The sequence below is a fragment of the Equus asinus genome, chromosome 10, assembly GCF_041296235.1.
Source record: "Equus asinus isolate D_3611 breed Donkey chromosome 10, EquAss-T2T_v2, whole genome shotgun sequence".
NCBI lineage: Eukaryota > Metazoa > Chordata > Mammalia > Perissodactyla > Equidae > Equus > Equus asinus.
The window spans coordinates 43,035,183-43,054,389 of NC_091799.1; the positions used below are offsets into that span (position 1 = coordinate 43,035,183).

Sequence of the window (19,207 nt, forward strand, 5' to 3'; positions counted from 1 at the left end):
TCATGGTCATTTAGAGCACAGACTTGAGCGTCAGACTCTATCTTTGCCGCAAAAAATCTGCGCGCCTTTCCCCGAAGTCAATTACCTCTCTTCATAGCCTTTTCATTTGTAAAATGGTAATAACAATCCTATATCTCTTATCCTCTTTACAACAACTCTTTTCAATGAAATAAAGTAGCTAAAACACCTGGGACGCTTCCTGAAGTAGGTATTTTGCTCAATAAATGGTGGATAACTTTATTTGTTTACAGAACACTTGCTGATGGCTATTCTCTCCTGCAGTAAAATGCTTTTGCATGTTGCTTAACCGTGGAGAAGGAGGAAGTGTCCTGTGGCATGTGTTGTTTCAGTCAGAAAAAGGAGGAAGTGGGAGGGTGTCTTACGGGGCTTGAAGAGAAAGGCCCAACTATTTCAGCCCCAAGGATGCAAACTGTTGATATCTCCCCGCGCTGTCTCTATTTTAGGAATCTCTCTGGATTTTCCTGGGATGTGAGTTCTCTGTGTCTTGTTTTGGCCTTAAAAGCAGAATCTCCCTACCGTGCTCCCTCCCTCAATTCTTCCAGGGTGCTGATTCAGAGAATCCTTCCCCGGACTCCTTTTCACTTCTCCCTCCCCATTCCTCATCCTGCTTCATTTATCTTCATAGGACTCAATACCATTGTTTTTATCCCCAGTGCTTTGAACAATGCTTAGCACTAGCAGGCACTCAAGACAAAATTTATCGAAAAGGCAAATTTATTGAAAGTCTCAGAAGTCATAAATTTTGTATTTCCTGCCCATTTGATGTAGGTGTGACTAGATGACTGACTTTGACCAATGAACTGTGTGAGTGGAAGTGACAATATATCACTCTGGGGCAGAAGCATAAAGAGACAGTGCATATTCTGTTGCCTTCTCTTTCCATCTGTCAGGCAACTATCAGTGTTTGAAATAGTGGCTACCTTGTCATCTTGGATCCCAGAGTGATTACAAAGAGTGTAGCCTCTCCTGATATCTTGTAATGGGTATGTAATGTGGACAAGAGACAACTTTTGTTGCTTTAAGCCACAGAGCCTTGTGGGCTATTTGTTACTGCAGCATAACCTAGATTATCCTGACTGATACAAGTACCAACCTTTTAATTTAGTCTTCCTGTTCTCACTCCCTGAGAGAGAGATCTGGGTATCATTTACCTTCAAATAAAAGATCCATGCTTAGAAAAAAAATGGACGTGGCATTATAGTATCATGTTCGGTCACATCTGACTTATTCAAAGAAGTCTAGAGGACAACCATTGGCCAGATCCTATGTCACGGGCACTTCAGGCACTGGGGAATGAGATTAAGTTTCAGAAGTCATTTCCTTCAGGGAGCAGAGGTTTGTCCACATGCAACAACCCTCACTTAGCTCCAGACCCCATGCCATTTGCTGCTCCAGCTTCTGCTCCACTGACCAAGTCTATGCTGCCTCTGCTCAATTTACTTCTTTTGTGTAATAAGATAGACAATTATCTTAATACTCACTTCCAGATTGTTTAAAGTTTTAGTGTAGTTGTGGGGGGTGAAAAACCCAAAGATTTGGCATCAAGGGATTTTGGTTTAAGTATCTACTTACTAGCTCTATGGTCTTGGGTAAATTGCTTAACTTTCCTGAGCCAAAGAGTCCTAGTTATAAAATTGGGATGACAATGTAAGTCCATGATCTTTCCAACTCAAATTCTTGGAGAAGATGTGTTTTGGAATTCAGAACTTTTCGGATATTAGAAAGGTAATATGTTGCATGTGATGTATATAGAGCAAAAGAAAGCAGTAGGACCTGGGCAGCCCTCCAAAAGCAAGCACGTTAACATTTCTGCGGCAACATGTATTGATATTTAAGTAAATAGGATAAAGACTATGAAGAGGCTCATCTCAGCTCAAATCAGGCTTTGTAATCACATGAATTCCCCCCAAACTTTTGGTTTTCAGAGTTAAAAAAAATTATGAATAATATGTTGTGGACCAGTACCTACTTTTTAGGTTGCCATAAAGAATCAATGAAATAGGGTGTATGAAAAGGATGTTGTATACCATGTCACCATCAAATGAGAATTATTATATCCTCACAGCACAAAGGCTTGGCAGTTCATTCAGCAGCATTCAACATAACATTCAATAATAACAACAACAATACTCAATTAGCGTCTACTATGTGCTACATTGTTCGAGGTGCTGGCACTTAGGTCATTAATGGATCAAGGATGCATCTCTTCCATTTAGCCTCTTTCCCAGAGGATGCATGTGTTTCCAAGCAATGCTTTCCCAAATGTGTGCACACATGGAGTCAGTCTTTTGATAGTTTCTTAGGCTTGTTAAGATACTTCATTATTTGGGGCTTTAAAAAATATGTCAAATCAATTAGATTTTCTACTTTCTAGAACAAGTTAGCCCTAGAAGGTCTTCTAGCGTGTCGCGTTGTGAGCGGGGAAATCTGGCATTGAGGTGTAATTAACATTCTGGGTTGCCCCCAGTTTCTATGGAGATGAGTCTAGCCCCTGGGGGGAGGAGTGACGGATGTGTAATCTCCAAGATAAGTAACTGACAGGAAAGAAATTTTCCTTTCTCAAATGCATTAATTATTCACATTCATTATTCATCAAACACTGTGAGTTTCCATTTAGAAATTGGACCAAATAGAGAAATTCTCGCCTGTCCACCCCCTATAATCAAATTCTTCCAGGGACTTCTGAGCATCTGAAGATGTCTGCCGCTTGGTTTAGTTTCATGGCAAGTGTTTGCCTAATGTCACTGGGAGATGGAATGAAGATTAAACACCTTCTTGACTACAGTAGCAAAGACCTTTGGGGGTTTCAATTTTCCCAGTCTCTGATATTTTACTATCTTATCCTCCTTCCAGAACGTAAGCTGGGTAAGAACCCAGACCGTGACTGTCTTGTTCACTACCGTATTCCCAGCCCCTTGAACAGGGTATAGACGGTTGATAAGTACTTATTAAATGAGAGAGTGAATGAATGAGGTTTGGGTCTGGGCATGGCAGAACCCATCGGAGTAAATGCATATAGGAACTGTAATACGGGCGATCCAGCCCTAGTTCTCTGAGAGGGACTGCTGTCCACATCTTGCTCTCCCTGGTTAAACGATGATATACAATGAGGCACAGAGAGAAGGCAGTTGGGGCAAGACCCTTAGCCCATTCCAGGATAGGCACCACTTGGCACATCCTTTAAATCTTTTCCTATTGTGTACACTGCCTTTTAATCAATTTATCTGGACCTAGACTTGTTCTTGCCCTGAAGTGTATCCCAGAACCACGGTCAGTCAAGAACTACAGATTGCTTCACTGGGCCAGGCTGGGCAACCCCCACCCAGCGCCTTGTCCCAGTATCTAGCCTTGGCTCCAGGTCAATTCTCCAAGAATTTGTTTGCAAAAATCCAGTTCGCTAAAGGCTGATTTGTCCAATGACTAATTTTCCAAAAACATGTTTTCTATGATCAATTTATAAAATGGATAGCCATTGGTGTTCCACGGGATGGTTTCAAAAGCTCTCAGGTTTTTCAAAGGTGTCTTTTTGTTCCATATTACTGTTGGTTTCTTCACAGCGGTTTTGCTACAGCAGGTCAAGGTTTCCTGCTTTGTAGGTTTTCTGTTCTTTGTATCTGTGACTTTTAGGCAGGAGGGTTTTTTTGTGTGTGTATTTCAAATAGCGCATTGTGCATGTCTTAAATGTTAAAGATAGTATAAAAGATGAAGCAGGCGTCTGCTGTCTGACAAACTCTAAATCTCCCTTACTTCCTAAAGACTTGTTGAGTGGTTCAAACAAATGAATATTTTGTTTGGGTTTTGAGCATTGGAGAAGTGCTTCAGGATCTGAGTCATCAAAACATAAAGCAATTCATAAAACGTAAGAAATTGAAAGGGCCAAGTGACTGAGGAGAAACAGTTGTAGGAAAGCTAAAAACTAACTGTGCTTCTTATCAGCACAGTCTCTCATTAATTAATTAATACAACATGTATAGAGTCCCATTTTAGGGCCAGGCTTTATTCTGGGTACTTGGAATAAAAGCGAAACGAAACAAAGGTCCTCCTTTAGAGACAGTCTGTTTCTGGGGTCTCCTGGTAACATGTAGGACCCATACTGTTGACTCACTTGACTTTTTTTTTTTTTTTAATTTGCCGTCATTCTTTTAGCCCATTCTACCTTCCACTTTAACAGGTATAACTTATGTGTCTTAACCATACTGGATTTGATCTTCATGGCCTATCTTAATTCTCATGAGAATGCCCTTTCTCATCCTATAAATGCCGACTACATTGTTAGACTTCAGTTTTAGCCCCTTGGCCTCTTCTGGCATCTCTTGCCCTGGCAGCCCTGTCCCTTTGGGGGCTGCATGAATCTGAAAACCAGTGTTCAAGTCCTGCTCTTTCCCTTAACAACTGTGAATGCAGCAAGTCCTGTGGAAACTCAGACTTTGCATCTGTTGAGTGAACTAATGAAGACAAACTCACAGTGTTATTGCAAGTATGATGAAGCCAAGAGGACTTTGTAAGCAATAAAGCATTAATGTGAGAGATTATCATAGATTAGTGCAAGTCAGTTCTAATGCACTCGATAAGGAAAACACCACAGGAACACAGAGGAGAAAGCTCTTGGGGAGATCAGCAAGGTTTCGCGAAGCAGATATGGCGAACTTGGCCTTGAGATTAGGGACTCTCTAGGTGAAGAAAAACATTCCAGGCAGAAGAAAAGGTGGACAAAGTCTCAAAGGCACCAAAAAGTTCTGTGTGTTCCCTGAATAATCAACAAGAGTGATTGGAGACTAGGTGGAAGTCATAGGTGTCCTTGAAGAGCTCTGTATGCCATATTAAAGAGTTCAAGCTTTATTTACAGAGCCACTGGAAAGTTTCATTCTACAAATAATTTCTTGTGTGAGCCAATATGTGCCCAACACTGTTGTAAGCACTTGTGATAAATCGGAAGAATAATGAAAAGAACACACATATACCCAGTTTAAGAAATAGTTGAAGAAATGATCGATCTTTATGAAACTCTGCGTTCTCCTCCCCAGAGGAATCCTTCGACGTCCCCGAGAGGAACTCAAACTCTAAACTTTGTGTTTGTCATTCCCTTGTTTTCCATTACAGTTTTATTTATACGTGAGGAAACAGGCTCAATACATATTTGTTGGCTAGAAAAATGAAAATACGTGTCCCTGTGTGGGTGGTCTCTGGTGTCCTTTCTTGCAGATCTGCAGATTTGTCACTGTCATTCCAATGCTCCTAACCAGTCTGTCATCCTCAGCTTTCTTGATTTACATACTTGTGTGAGCCTTTATCCAATAGTTGTATTTATTATCGAAACAACTTTATACGAATCACTCTCAGATCCGCTTTTCGCTAACATAGCAACTATTTATAATTTCTATCTCTTCTTCCCATCTTTACCCACATGTAAGTGGAGTTATTGTAATTGTAGACGTGTTGTGTTTTGTGCTTGAGATTTTTACTTCCTATTATTCTATAGTTTCTGTATTTCTAGATAGTCTTTGTGTTAATTATTTTTACAACTTCCCAATAGTCTATCAAGCAAATATATTTACAATTTGCTTTATCATAATTAAATTGCTGGATATTCAGGTTGCTTCCAATTTTAAACTATTGTAACATTGTTATAAAAGCCTTTTTACTTATAAGTTTTTTTCTTGTTTTGAATTATTTCCTTAGGATATATTTTCATGAATGAGATTACTCAGTCAAGGCATAATTAATTTTGTGGTTCTTGTTACCTGAGGGGCTTACTTTATATAAAAAAATTGTTTATTTTTCTCATTATAAAAGTAATTCACAGTCATTATAGAACACCTAGAAGATACAGAAACGTATAAAGAGAAAATCAAAAATCTCCTCTAGTCTTTTCTCACAAAGATAATCATCATTAACATTAAAAAAATTTTTTTAATCCATCATTAACATTTTGGTACGTTTATTTCAATTTTCACAAAATTGAGATCACGTATCGTTTAGTGTCTAGCTCTTTAAATGTCATCATTGTTTTTTCCCATGTCACTATTTTTCCAGGTGATAATTTTTAGTGGTGGTGTGTGGATGGCTATCAATCCCTTCTTACTGGACTTTTTACTAGAATAAATAATGCTGTAAATGAATATCTTCATATAAACTTTCATGAGAATTCTGATTCTTTTCTTAGGACAAATGTTTGGAGGTAAAATGCTGGATGAAGGATACTGATATTGTCAGGTTTTGATCCATGCAGGAATCATGCATCTTGATCTATAACATTCCTTTTCCCCTCCATATTAGTTTCCTATTGCTTCTGTAACAAATTACCACAAATTTAGTGGCTTAAACAAATACAAATTTAGTATCTCACAGTTCTAGAGATCAGAAGTCCAAAATGGGTTTCTCTGGGTTAAAATCAAAGTGTCAGCAGGGCTGCATTCCTTCCAGAAGTCCTGGAAAGAATCCATTTCCTTGCCTTTTCCAGCTTCTAGAATCTGCCTGCGTTCCTTGGCTCATGACCCCCTTCCTCCATTTTCAAAGCCAGCAACGTTGAGCCGAGTCCTCACACTGCCATCTCTCTGCCTTTCCCTTCCACTTTTAAAGACGCTTGTGATTACGTTGGGCCCACCTGGATAATCCAGGCTACTCTTCCCCATCTTAAAGTCAGCTGATTAGCAACCTTCATTCCACCTGCAACCTTAATGCCTCTCTGCCATGTAACCTGATATATTCACAGGTTCTGGGGATGAGGACATGAGCATCGTCGGGACACCATTATCCGCCCACCACACATTCCTGTCTTTGGGTATTGGGATTCTACCTCCCGTTGCTTTGTTTTAGTCAGAACTCAGTTCACCAGGATTCAACAGAAAGCTCAAAGTTTTTTGGTCCTTAATTATGTGGAAGACACTTTATTGAATACAAAAGCCCTAAAAAACTTGCTCTCTGATGGAGGAAACAGATATGAACACAAGAACATTAGTACAAGGTAAAGACAAAAGAGTAATTCCAAGTAGCTCAAAGGAACACAGAGGAGAGCCGATTAACTTTTACTCAGGAAGGCTTCCTGGAGGAAGAAGAGGCATTTGAACTGAAAATTTAATGATGGCTAGAATTTTTATAATTAGAGATGGGGAATGGCACTTTAGACAGAAGGACCAGAATGACTAAAGGCACAGAGGTGAGAAATCAAAGAATGTGTTCAGGGATTGGTGATTAGTCTAAGAGAGTGTTGTCTGATGGAACTGTCTGTGATGATGGAAATGTGCTGTTCAATATGGTAGCCTCCAGTCACATGTGGCCCTTGAGGACTTTAAATGTGGCTAGTGCAACTGAGGAATTGAATCTTTGATTTAATTTTGATCAGTTTAAATATAAAAAGTCACATGCGGCTAGAGGTTGTCATGTTGGACAATGAAGATCTAGAGTAGCCGGAGCACAGGATCTTTTGGGGATACGGGTTTTTGAAGACTGCCTCGGAAGATTTATTGAGGCCACATAATAGATAGCCTTGAAAACCATGTACTAGGTAATGGAGTCACTAAATATTTTGAGCTGGAGAGTGACGTGATCACAAGTATGTTGGCGTTAAGAGACTATTCTGATGGCCTTTTGGAGGATGGGAAGGATGGGAGGAAGTTTAAAGCCAGTTGATCCAGGACTGATACATGGGTCCTACTAAGTTGTACGTAATACCTAGTCAGCGCTAACATTTTAGGGTGACTTTGTTTATCCCCATATTCTGGGCCTTGCTACGTAGATATCCAAGGGTATATGGAGAGGCTTTCCTGTTGGATTCTCTGCACTATTGGATACTTCCTATATCTTCTGTATGAAACTCCGTTATGATCTGGTTTAGAATTTTCCTTCCTTTGCCTTCAAATTTTCACTTAAAACAAGTGATTGTAAAGGCTGTGAGGGCACAGATCATGTTATTCACTGCTGTATTTCCAGCTCCTTGAAGAATACTGGGCACAGCTGAACTGCTCAGTAAGTATTGTGTAAAATAATGTCTTCTCAGGTTGATGAAGAATCTCGTGATTCTGATAGGACTCACTTGAACCTTTCCAAAAGCCCGTGTCAACCACAGTCCCGAACACCGAATTCTCACAGCCTCTTATGTAGCCAAATGTTCACCTCCTGTAGCTGCTTGTCTTTCAAGGTCACACCTTTCAATTGGAAGAAGTGGGCCTTCTAGTCTTTCCGTTTTTATCCAGTGCTTCAAAGCGTCAAGAGACATATCTTTTGGGTGCGTTGTGGATCCATGGATCTGTATGTGTAGTAGTTGGTGAGTTCAGGAGGCTGGTCATCTCTGTGATGTCTTGTGACGTCTTTGTGTTCCTCACACCCTGTCCATCCAGACCGCGTCTTCGCTCCTCGACAGGGACAAGTCGACCTCGGTAACGGGACGCTTCCTCCAGGCAGCTACAAGTGATTTCTTGGCACTGCTGGTACCTGAGAATCCGTATTTTTTCAGGCCGTTGACCACTCATTTTAGCATTGTTTTATGCAGTAGTCCCCCCTTTCCGTTTCCATGGTTTCAGTTACTCATGGTGAACCGCAGTCCGAAAATATTAAATGGAAAATTCCAAAATTAAAAATTCAAATCTTTTAAATTGCCAGCGACTTCAGTAGTGTTATGAAATCTCACATTGTCCCACTCCATCCAGCCCAGGATGTGAATCATCCCTTTGTCCAGCGTATCCCCGCTGTATACACCACTCACAGGTTAGTCACTGAGCCATCTCGGTTACCAGATTGACTTGTGTTCGAGTAACTCTTATTTTACTTAATAATGGCCCCAAAGTGCAAGAGTAGTGATACTGGCAATTTGGATATGCCAGAGAGAAGCTATGAAGTGCTTCCTTTAAGTGAAAAGGTAAAAGTTCTCAACTTAATAAGGAAAGAAAAAGAATCCTATGCTGAGGTTGCTAAGACCTATGATAACTTTAATGACAGTATACTGTTACAATTGTTCTATTTTATTACTAGTTATTGTTGCTAATCTCTTACTGTGCCTAATTTATAAATTAACCTTTAACATAGGTATGTAGGAAAAAACAGTATATAAATAAGTTTCCGTACTATCCACGGTTTCAGGCATCCACTGGGGGGTCTTGGAACAAATTCCCCATGGGTATAGTATACTGTATCCTAATACACTGTATTGCCATTTGATTGTTGCCTATCTATATACCTTGTTCTTGCTTGTCTCCTCACTGTAGTATAAGTTGCTTAAACACAGGTGTAGAAATAAGCAAAGACCACCCAAAGGAGAATAAGCAAAGTCTATTTATGCAGAGTTTTCTAGAGCAAGGGAGTCAGCCACCATCACTTGGGTTTGGAAGAGATTCAAAGGCAGGCAGGAGAGTGTGAAAGCTTTATAGTGGGAAAAAAGAAAGACTTCAAGTACGCCCTGATTGGAGCCTCTGGGCCTGGGGAAGCTGGAGGCAGGCTAACTAGAAGCCGGGCATTCTATGTGATTGATTAGGAGGACATATTTGGCTTTCTCTGGTTGGTCCTAAGTTGGAAGCCAGAACAACAATCAGGGAAGCCATCAGTTATAAATCACTTCCCAGCATTTGGGGCTGATTGCTACAGGAGTTGTTGTTTGGCTTCCTTGACCAGTTGCTGCTGTTAGTGTTGGCTTCCTGGACTGATGGCTGCAGGTTGGGGGTCGGAGCCCGATTTTCATATGCGGTCTGGCATCATTCGTTTGTGTATGCGGTCTCTCGCAGAGATCATGTCTTATGCCTCTATCACATCTGGACTTCCCTCATGCTTTTCTGGTCCTCCAGTGTTTATCACATGCACAGACACAAAACAGGTGCTTGGTAAACGTTTGGCCGAAGGATGTGGCAGTACATCAGGTAGAAATGAACACGGAGCTGTGAATGCCGTTGCTGTTACTTTCTGGCTTGGGCAAGTCACTCAGTTCTATTCCAATATATTCCATTCCATTCACAGTTATAGTATCCTCGTGATACATCAGGCCCTAGGAAACACGCTGATGGAACAAAGAAGAGTGATACAAAATCTCTGCTCCCAAATAAACCTTAAAATATACCTCTCGAAACTAGGTTTTCATCTGTAAAACAGCAACAATATTTGCATCACATCGTGGTGAGGACAGGACCAGATAAAGTACACGAAAGCATGGAGTCAATTGTAAAGAACTATGAAATATGAGGAATTTTTGGTATTTTAAAGGGTTTAACAATTGAAAAGACAGGTAGCCCCAGGAGACGATGCATCTTGATAAATTTTCCTCCATTTTCTGTAAGTATAATTTATGATACGATAACCGCACCATTTACAGAGAACCTCCGCGTTTCTTTCTCTAGATGTTCACTGAGGGATCTGGGGTATAATTATACCTCTTTCTTTTTAGGGGGTGATACAGTTTCAAAATCCTGTTTAAAGGATTTCTAGTTGCCAAGCTGTCCTGTGAACTGGCCAATACGATTCCTTGAATCATCGCCCAGTGCGGACCCAATTTATATTTGGAATTTCATGCCATCTTGAAGGAACACCATCCAGTGCCAGGGTCTTCTCTGAGCTAATTGGGCTTTGGCAGTGATGTCATTCCATGGTGGGCGTTTGTCGAGACTATGGCAGTGATAACTCAAATCTCGTTTTCGGCAGCGGGTGCCCATGTGTGCAAAGAGGCTGCTCCCCTCCCTCACATGCAATTACTCCTCTTGCTGAAGTTTCACTTCTGGTCCCTTTCTGAAGATGGGAGATCAGTAGGCTATTTATACTCCATGGCTAGAGCATTCCTCTCCTTCTAGCCTATGTACAACTATTTCTCCTCTTATTATGTGGCTTAAAATTAGGGAGAGCAATAATCAAACTTAAAGTTACAATAAGCAGGAAGTAGTCATAGAATTATAGAGGGAAGTATCTCCTGAGGTTACAATTATAGGCACTGGAATCAAGCAGATCTGTTTGGAATGGCTGCCTAGCCACTTTTAGCTGTGTATGTTGGACAAGTGTTTTAACCTATATGAGCCTCAGTTTCCTCATCTGTAAAATGAGGGTAATACTGTCTTACCTAATGGAATTGTAGATTGGATGTAACCCAGATTATGGCTGTTCCTCTCTGTCTGCTGACTTTGTTGACTTTAGATTTTCTTTCTATCCTGCCAAATAATCTTCACGTCCCAGGAGCACTGGGGAATAAGGAAGAATTTTCTGGTGGTTTCCCAGGGGAGATGGAGAAGAAGGATTCATCGCACGTCCCACAGTGGGATTGTCACAGTTGCCAAGATCCCTCCTGAACACTGAGCTCAGCCCGTCTATTATTTCTGAACAATTCAGTTCTGCCCCAAACTTGCACACCATTGCCCAGTCCACAGTCATCTTGCTACTCAGCAGCTCCAAAGTCCAGCCATTAAGTGAACATCCGCCTGTCTGTCAGAAGGAATTTTAGCACCATCTGTTACTTCAGCATGCCTTTTGGGGTCTCCTCTTTCACTCCGTTGGTCTATCATAATGTGGCTTACAATCATATTCAAGTTTTCTCCCTAAGAGGTGTTCTAAGGAGGAATATAAAAACAACGTCCCCCATTTTTCTACATTAGTTTTGTATTATATAATACATATAAAACACGTAGCACAATGCCTGCACAGAGTGTACTCAACAATCAGAAGTTCATTTTTTAGGCAAAGTGAAAGTAACGTAGTGAGGCACAGCTCTGATAAATCTGGAACAATTGCTCTTGAGAATTTATGTCTTGTACTTGTCCTTTAATTATTAACATTCTGCTAGAAAAGATATTAGCAAGCCCTGAGCCAGAGACGCCCAGGGCATAAAAGACATCAAGGGTGTGTCACTTCAGGCTCAAACTCCCATCTGGAGACCTGGGCACATCCCTCACAGATGGCTCTGTAAGCCACCATTGTCTTTTCCTCCTTATACAGAGAAGTTAAATGTCTTCTCCGTGTTTACATCAGCTTCTAAATTCCACAGGTAGGGGCTGTAATGTAATTTTATTAAAGGAAATGAATACTTGACCGCCATTCTCTCTTCTCCAACGGGCAAGTTGCATCGACCCCCATCCCCCGCGATGTCCCATGGCCTCTCAGTGCCCCTCAGTGAGTAGTTCCTGACGTTCCTAGCTGGTTTAGTTGAGAAGTCTCCGCTTTCTGGGTCATAGCAAGTCCATTTAGACTTCCTCTTACCACTGCGTGGTTTGTCAGCTGTTCTGCTGGCCTGGTGACTTTTTATCCATTTAACCACAGAGAATGTGCTCTGGGCCAGCCACTCAGGCAAAGGCTGGGGAAAGAAAGGGGAGAAAACATTCTCAGATGAACCCAGCTCTAAGTCACAGGGAGTGCTGAGCTGTGGAACACGGCAGGAGCTGAGTGTTCAAAGAGGGGCAAGACGGGAGGTGTTCATTTTGCCTGGGGAGTGAGGAGCCAGGGAAAGGTGTCAAGCGCCCTGATGTTTGATGTGGGCCCAGGAAACATGCTGATGGCACAAAGAAGAGGGATAGGACTGGAATTTTCTAGGCCTCGAAGCAGATGATGACAGTCTTTCCAGACTTTTTGGGGGTGCCAGCCAGAATCAAAGTGAGAACTCCCAGAGGGAAAGGAAAGTCAAGGGGACAGAATTAAGGCCTTTCTTTACATGACCGCTCCCTCAAGTACTGCAGAGCTTTACACTTCCTTTAACAGTGAGGACCATTCCCTTATACATGATGGCTCTTTTCCTCTGTATACACAGGGGTTAAATGACTTGTCCAAGTAGGTAACGAACCCAGTGCCTATCACAAGGCCTAGCTCCTAGTTTGTGGCCGATAATCAATATTTATTGCATGAACCATGAATGAAGGAATAAGTGAATGAACAAACCTAGTTCTCCTGACTCCCACATAGAATGATTTCAGCGGCTTGGTACCATTATTGTTGTCTTTTGGTCATACTTCTAGCTTATTCTTATCACCATCCACAGCAGCATCCCAACGGATGTACCCTGAGGCCTCTGTGAATCTTCAAATTCAGGAAAGCATCTATAACATAGAAATTTTTCTTAATATGAAAATTGTACACAGGGCAGGGAGTCCACCTAACAGTTTTTAAAATTGCTTTCTATTATTTCTGCCTCCAGCCCCAACACCTTGCAGTCTCTCGTGCCCGCAGTCACCACGAGCTTGTCCTGTGTCCTGAATCGCATTCCTCATATGCTTTCCGTGTGACCTTTCTTTGGTTCACAGGCCCAAAGTGCTTCCCCAGCCCAGGGTGGAGGTGTCAAGCTGCCTTCTGGTCCTTGCGTCTCACTTCATTTATTCTCGCATTCATTCAGCAAGTATTGATTGGGTACTTCTTAAGAATCGGATCCTGTGCTGAGATACAGGGGGGACAGGGAAACACACACAGTGTCACCTCATGGAGCTCACTGTCTAGTGGAAGAAACAATAAAAAATGAAAGTTACGTTATGCAATGGTTTGTATTACGTAATGGTAGTTTTGATAAGTGCCACAAAGGGGAAGCATAGGGTGGGGAGGTTGTTGAGCAGCGGCATCTAATTTGTTTAGGAGAGTCAGGACCAGCTTCCCCGAGGGACTGCACTCAGGGGACTATGACATAGCTCAGCAAAAAGATGGGGGAGGGCATCTGTGGCCGAGGGCACCATGTGGGTAAAGGCCCTGAGGCAGGATAGAAATTGGCTTTCCCAAGGAGACTCAGAAAGGCCCAAGTGGCTCTAGTGCTTGGCTCACAACGGCCCTGTGGTGGCTTCCTATTGCATTGAGAGCTCAATCCATGGTCCTTACTCTAGCAAACAAGACCTGCCATGGTCAAGAACCTACTGCAGCTCAGATCCCATTTCCTTACCTTCCCGCCTCCCGCCAGCCTCACTTTGCTATTCCTCAAAGGTGGCAAACACAGGTCCTTTTATGGGCACCTGCATTTTTCCTCCCTTCTCCCTATGTCCCCCTCATACCAGATAGCTTCCCAGCTCACTCCCTCATTCCATTTGGGTTTGTGCTAAAATGATACTTTATCAAACGGGCCTTCTCTGATGGCTCTTCCTATAATGGTGACCCTCTCCTACTCTCTGTCCCGTCACTTTACATATTCTTCGTCACCCCCTGGCATATCATTTTTGCTTGTTAGTGAACTGTGTTTCTCTGTTACCTTGTAAGGGTCATGAATAAAGGTACCATCTTGATTGCTGTATCCTCAGCGTCTAGTACGGTGTCTGACTCATGAACAAACATGGATTGGTAACAGCTGAAGGGGAGGAGTGCTACAAGCCCAGACCTGAAAGAAAGACAAGAGCCAGACCCTGTGATACATACATGCCCTTTCGTGACTGGGCATTGCTCATGCGTTTCCCTCTGCCTACAATGCTCTTCCCGCCCCCCCCCCCCACGCCCCACCATCACCATCTCCGCCACTGAAGACCCACTGACACAGCCCATTGCTTGAACTTCCTCATAGCATTTAGTTTCTTTCTCTTTGGATTCTGGTGCGTGGGGTATATGTTTTACTCCTGTCCTCAAATAGACAGCTCCTGAAGAGTAAGACCCTATTGGATGCATGCCTGTCCCCAGTCCCAGCACAGACCTTGACTCAGAGTAGGAAAGTCTTTGTCTCATTGCATGGCAGTGCAGCAATAATCCAGGAGAGCTAGTAATCCAGGTGAGGGATTATAGTAAGGTCAGGGAGCTGAGCCAAAGTCATGGTCAGATTTGGAGGAACACACACTAGGAGCATGAACTCAGAGCCTGGTGGCCTGGGCTTTGAATCTGGCTCTGTCAGTGGCTCATGCTCGACTTAACCCCTAAAAACCTCGGTTTTCTTACCTGTAAGTGGGGATAATAGGAGTAGCTCTCTCAGGAACCGTTATGAGATTTACATTAATCACTATATGGAAGTATTCCAAACAGTGCAAGGAGCACGTGGATACTATATACATGTGTTGTTTAAATACATAAATATGAAGTCCAGGATGTCGTCTTCAGGCAGGAGACCTGAAGTCCAGGGGTGGCCTGAACTTGGCAGAGGGGCAGCATCTGGAGATGCGCTTGGGAATCTGGGCAGGAACTTCGGAGACGAGGAGCTCTTGGGAGCCAGAGCCCAGTCGCAGCCAGCGCTCAAGCCAGTCGTTGCACAGAAAGGGAGACTGAGTCCAGGAATCATCTCCCTCAAGCTCCCACCGTGACAGAGGAATGCCGACAACTCAAGTGGCCCCCAGTCTAACGCTCCCCGTGCTGTGTCCTCACAATTTATCAGTGGGAGCTGATAACTGGCTTGGCTTCCAGATGCTGGTTTATTGTTTACTTTCTTGTTTATTTTCCTCCTTGTTTCTCAGAGCTGTTGAAGTAGCTTACAGGAAGCAATAGAAGGTAAACTGTGGATGAAAATCAAAATTAGGACTAGGAAACATAACCATTAAAATAAGAGGCCAGAATGGTGGTGAGGTAGGATAGGAGAGAGCGTTGAAGACAAACATAATATAAGGGTCTGCACAGTTGTTATTTTCATGGGCAAATTAAGTTTTGAGCTTCCTAATGGCCAAAGTGAAAAGAGGTACATGGTCAGTTATATAGAAGAGAAGATCAAAGTGTTTTCCTAGTTCTTAGCCTTAAAGAAGTTTCTCATTTGTGCCAGGCTCTTCATGATGACATTGAAAGCAAACTTTTTCTTCTAATAATCTCCGTTCTTATACCCTGGAGTGGTCTTGGCTGATGAGCTGTCCAGATTGTTTCCCTGAGGTGGTTATAACTTCTGAATTTGCTTGCAAAATCTTAGATCCTCATTCTGACTCTGCTATGATTATGGGGTTCCCCTGATCAGCCAAGAACTAAATTTGTGATTCAGCCTTTCAGAATTTCATGGTTCTTAAAGACCATAAAGGTCATCAAGTCTAACATCCCCATCCCACTCACCTTCTGATGTTTGAACCTTCTCTGCAACAACTCCATCAAGTGGTCATCCAGATTTTCCTTGTATGCCTCCAGGGACAGAGAGCTCACTAGCTTTAAAGACATTTCATCCGTCCATTTTTTAATTCTATTGAGTTGACATCTGAATCCTGGCCATACTGATTGAAAGAGACATTTTGTCACTGAGGAAAGAAATCAAGTCAAATTGGCCAGCAGGAAGAAACTCTGGGAGTCCTGAGCTTCATTAAAAGTAGACTTTTGTTCGAATAAAGTGTTAAAATTAAAGCAGTATATCTCCGAGTGGGGCCAATTGGCATTAACTCACCATGGCATATGGTGTGCTTCCTTTTATATGCATGTTTAGCAGCTAGTGGGTACCAAACCTCACACAGCTCTCAATTGCTAGCACTAATGAAGGATCTGTTTGCTTTGGGGAATAAAGATGGTCTCACTGATTCACAGTTGTTTTTCCAGGAGTGATGAGCAGACCTCACTTCCTCATTGGCACTCTCTCGCTTGGTCCTTTCTCATCCCCACTACTCCCGCCCTTCTTCAGACCTCATTGTCTCTTGCCAGGACTGTTCATTTGCCTCTAACTAGCCTCACTGCCTCAGTTCTGGCTTTCTCTCTGGTCCGAGAGCACACGGCCAGAGGGATCTTCATCAAGCACAGATCTGCCATATTACTCCCAGCTTGAAATCCTTCAGTGACTCCTGTTAGCCCCAGTGTGGAATCCAAGCTTCTTAGCATATAAGGTAGGCAGGGCAGCCTCGGAGTCACTTGTGACCATGGAGTGGGACAGAGCTAACTGTCCATCATTCAGGGACAGTTGAGCCCCAAGGTAGTATAAAGCCTCTGGAACAACAGCTCACATTTGTATAACTTTGCAACACTCCCAGTCTATTCACTGGGAATTAATTTCAAAAATTAATTTCATCTCCAGTGAGCAGCAGAAGAAACAGAGAATCTCTCAATACTTCGGCTAGTAGGAGTACTCCTACTACGGATAGTAACCATAGTGAGGATTTTTATAGTACTTGTGCACCAGGTTCTGTTTCTCAGCACTTTATTGCTTCACTTAATCCTCACGAGAAGATGATGGTACTTGCGTGACCCCGAGGGTGAGCATCTCCCTCACCTCACCCTAGTCGCGGCCCTGGCAGGACTCCTGTGACAATGACTGGAGCAGGCTTTGGGGGCACCTCATTGTGGGGGAACCTCAGATGGACAGAGTGGTCCGAGCAGAGGTCCGGCCTCAGCCTCGCTGCTGGCGGAAGGATCGGAAGGACCAGCCAGAGTTTTGTAGTCGGCGTCAGAGAGCCAGGAGGCCGTCCCACAGCAGGCAGCACGGCGGAGAGAAGGCTACAGGGCTGGCGTGTGTTTCCCAGCTGTATGCGCCCCTGGTGGGAGACCAAATGCGGGTTTCTGGACCTCACTTTCCTCCTCTGCGCAATCAGAGTGTTAACAATCCCTCCGTCTCCTTCCAGGTTCAGTGTGACGATGGCAGCGAAGGTGTCAGATGGACAATAAAGTGAAGTGCCGGCGCAGCACAAGGTGGGGAGAAGGTATCCGAGTGGGTACGGGAGCCTGGGGTCAGGCCTGTCCCGACCACTGACGCGCTCAGGAAGCATAGCACACAACTTCCCCTTTCTGGGGCAGACTTCATATCTCATTAAAGCGGATGAAACAGCTCAGCTTGACAGAGGCAGCTGGGCTTCATGTCACACTGACAACAGCTCGCATCCCACCGCCAAGCCCGTGGGCAGCCCGCAGCCAGCAGCTGCACAGCCTTCCAATTGGGCCCCGGCTCTGCCCTTTGGGTCACTTTTTCCAGCTCAGTCACAATGAAATGTCTCCTTCTTCCATATAAACCTGGGGCTGTGCCGCCGCCCGCCTCTCCCATCACCCACACTTCCCCCAGGTCCTAAAACAAGCCACTTCCTCAAGACTGGAGGCCTACCTTAGCAAGTGTGAGAGCTACGCTGATAACTAACTAGGAGGCTAATTGAAAATATTTTGGAGTTTGCCTGCTAGATCTGTCAAATCAAGTGAAAAATCATTCTTATCTACCCTAACCAGCAGTTATGCAAATCTGCCAATGGCATTAATTAAAGGACTTCCTTACTTCTCAGAGCATTTATCATAAATGAGGAACAGGAACTTTCAGGGGCCTATTTCCTTCTCTCCAGCAGCCGTAGCCCCATCTGGATTAATGCTACATGGGCAGAGTCTTACCCTGCAAGGCGGGGGATTTTGACTCCTTGTGGGCAGACATTTGAGTTCTGTATTTGTGGGGCACTGTGTGTTTACCAGGTGTCAGGTTAGATGGGCTAGGCTGTCCCCCACGTGAACCTTCAGACTTCTCACATCATTCCTTGAGCTTTCAACCTTGACCCTTTGTGGTGGGCAGAGTGGATGCGCACGGAGCAATTTTACATCCATTATCCTTTTTGACTTTCAGAACAACTCTGTGATGTTGGTCTTTATCCCTGCGCTGCAGATGAGAAAGTTTGGACTGCCTTGCTGTAAAACAGAGTTGACCAAAATTTTTGTAAATATTTTTTACAGTAAATATTTTAGGCTTTGTGGGCTGTAAGGTCTCTGTCACAACTCTCCACTCTGCCATTGTAGCAAGAAAGCAGATATAGACACTGAATAAACAAATAGACATGGCTGTGTTCCCATAAAACTTTCTTTACAAAAACGGGTGGTGGGCCATAGTTTTCTGACCGCTGCTGTAAAGCACTGAGATTGTTGGGGGAAAAAGATATGTTTGATAAATAAAAACGTTAATGAGGGGATTCGTTATAAACTCAGTAAATATTACTGAGCTTTCACTCTATGTCCGGCACTGAAAGGAAAACAGATAAATCCAAGAGCTCATAGTATGTTGGGGGAAATATCTACGTGAATTCACATCACTGTCGTGTAAGGCCCAGAGTGCTCAGGGCCATTAGAGGAGGCAAATGGGACTCAGAATCCAGAACATCTGGAACGTGAAGGAGCTATCCGGAGGAGGTTACGTGTTAGCTGGACTTTGAAGAACAACTATGATGGAACACGAAGCCTTGACCGTGGGGCCGGGGAAGACGTACTTGTTGGAAGGTCAGCATGATCCATCGTGTTTCCCCTCCTCATCCTGCTCCTCCAATCAATAGAGACCAGGTATGTTCGCAGTTAGTGCCCAGGCGAGAGCCCTTGTAGGACAGATGTGGTGGTGCAGCGCCACTGAGGGCCCGGGCTCAGGATGGTGCTCGAGGCCTATGGAAAGAGCAAGCCCAAATTAGGGCATGTGAGGGCCCGTTGGAGTCAGACA

The 19,207-nt window shown here is 43.4% G+C and overlaps 1 long non-coding RNA gene across 1 annotated transcript in view; it reads left to right on the plus strand.

Annotated features, from left to right (window-relative positions):
- The first annotated feature begins 17,383 nt into the window (after positions 1 to 17,383).
- The window catches only part of LOC139046364 (uncharacterized), a 35,266-nt gene continuing 33,442 nt past the window's right edge, over positions 17,384 to 19,207 (plus strand). Inside the window, exon 1 of the long non-coding RNA XR_011506315.1 lies at positions 17,384 to 19,056. This is a non-coding gene — a long non-coding RNA (uncharacterized lncRNA). The remainder of the gene's footprint in view (positions 19,057 to 19,207) is intronic.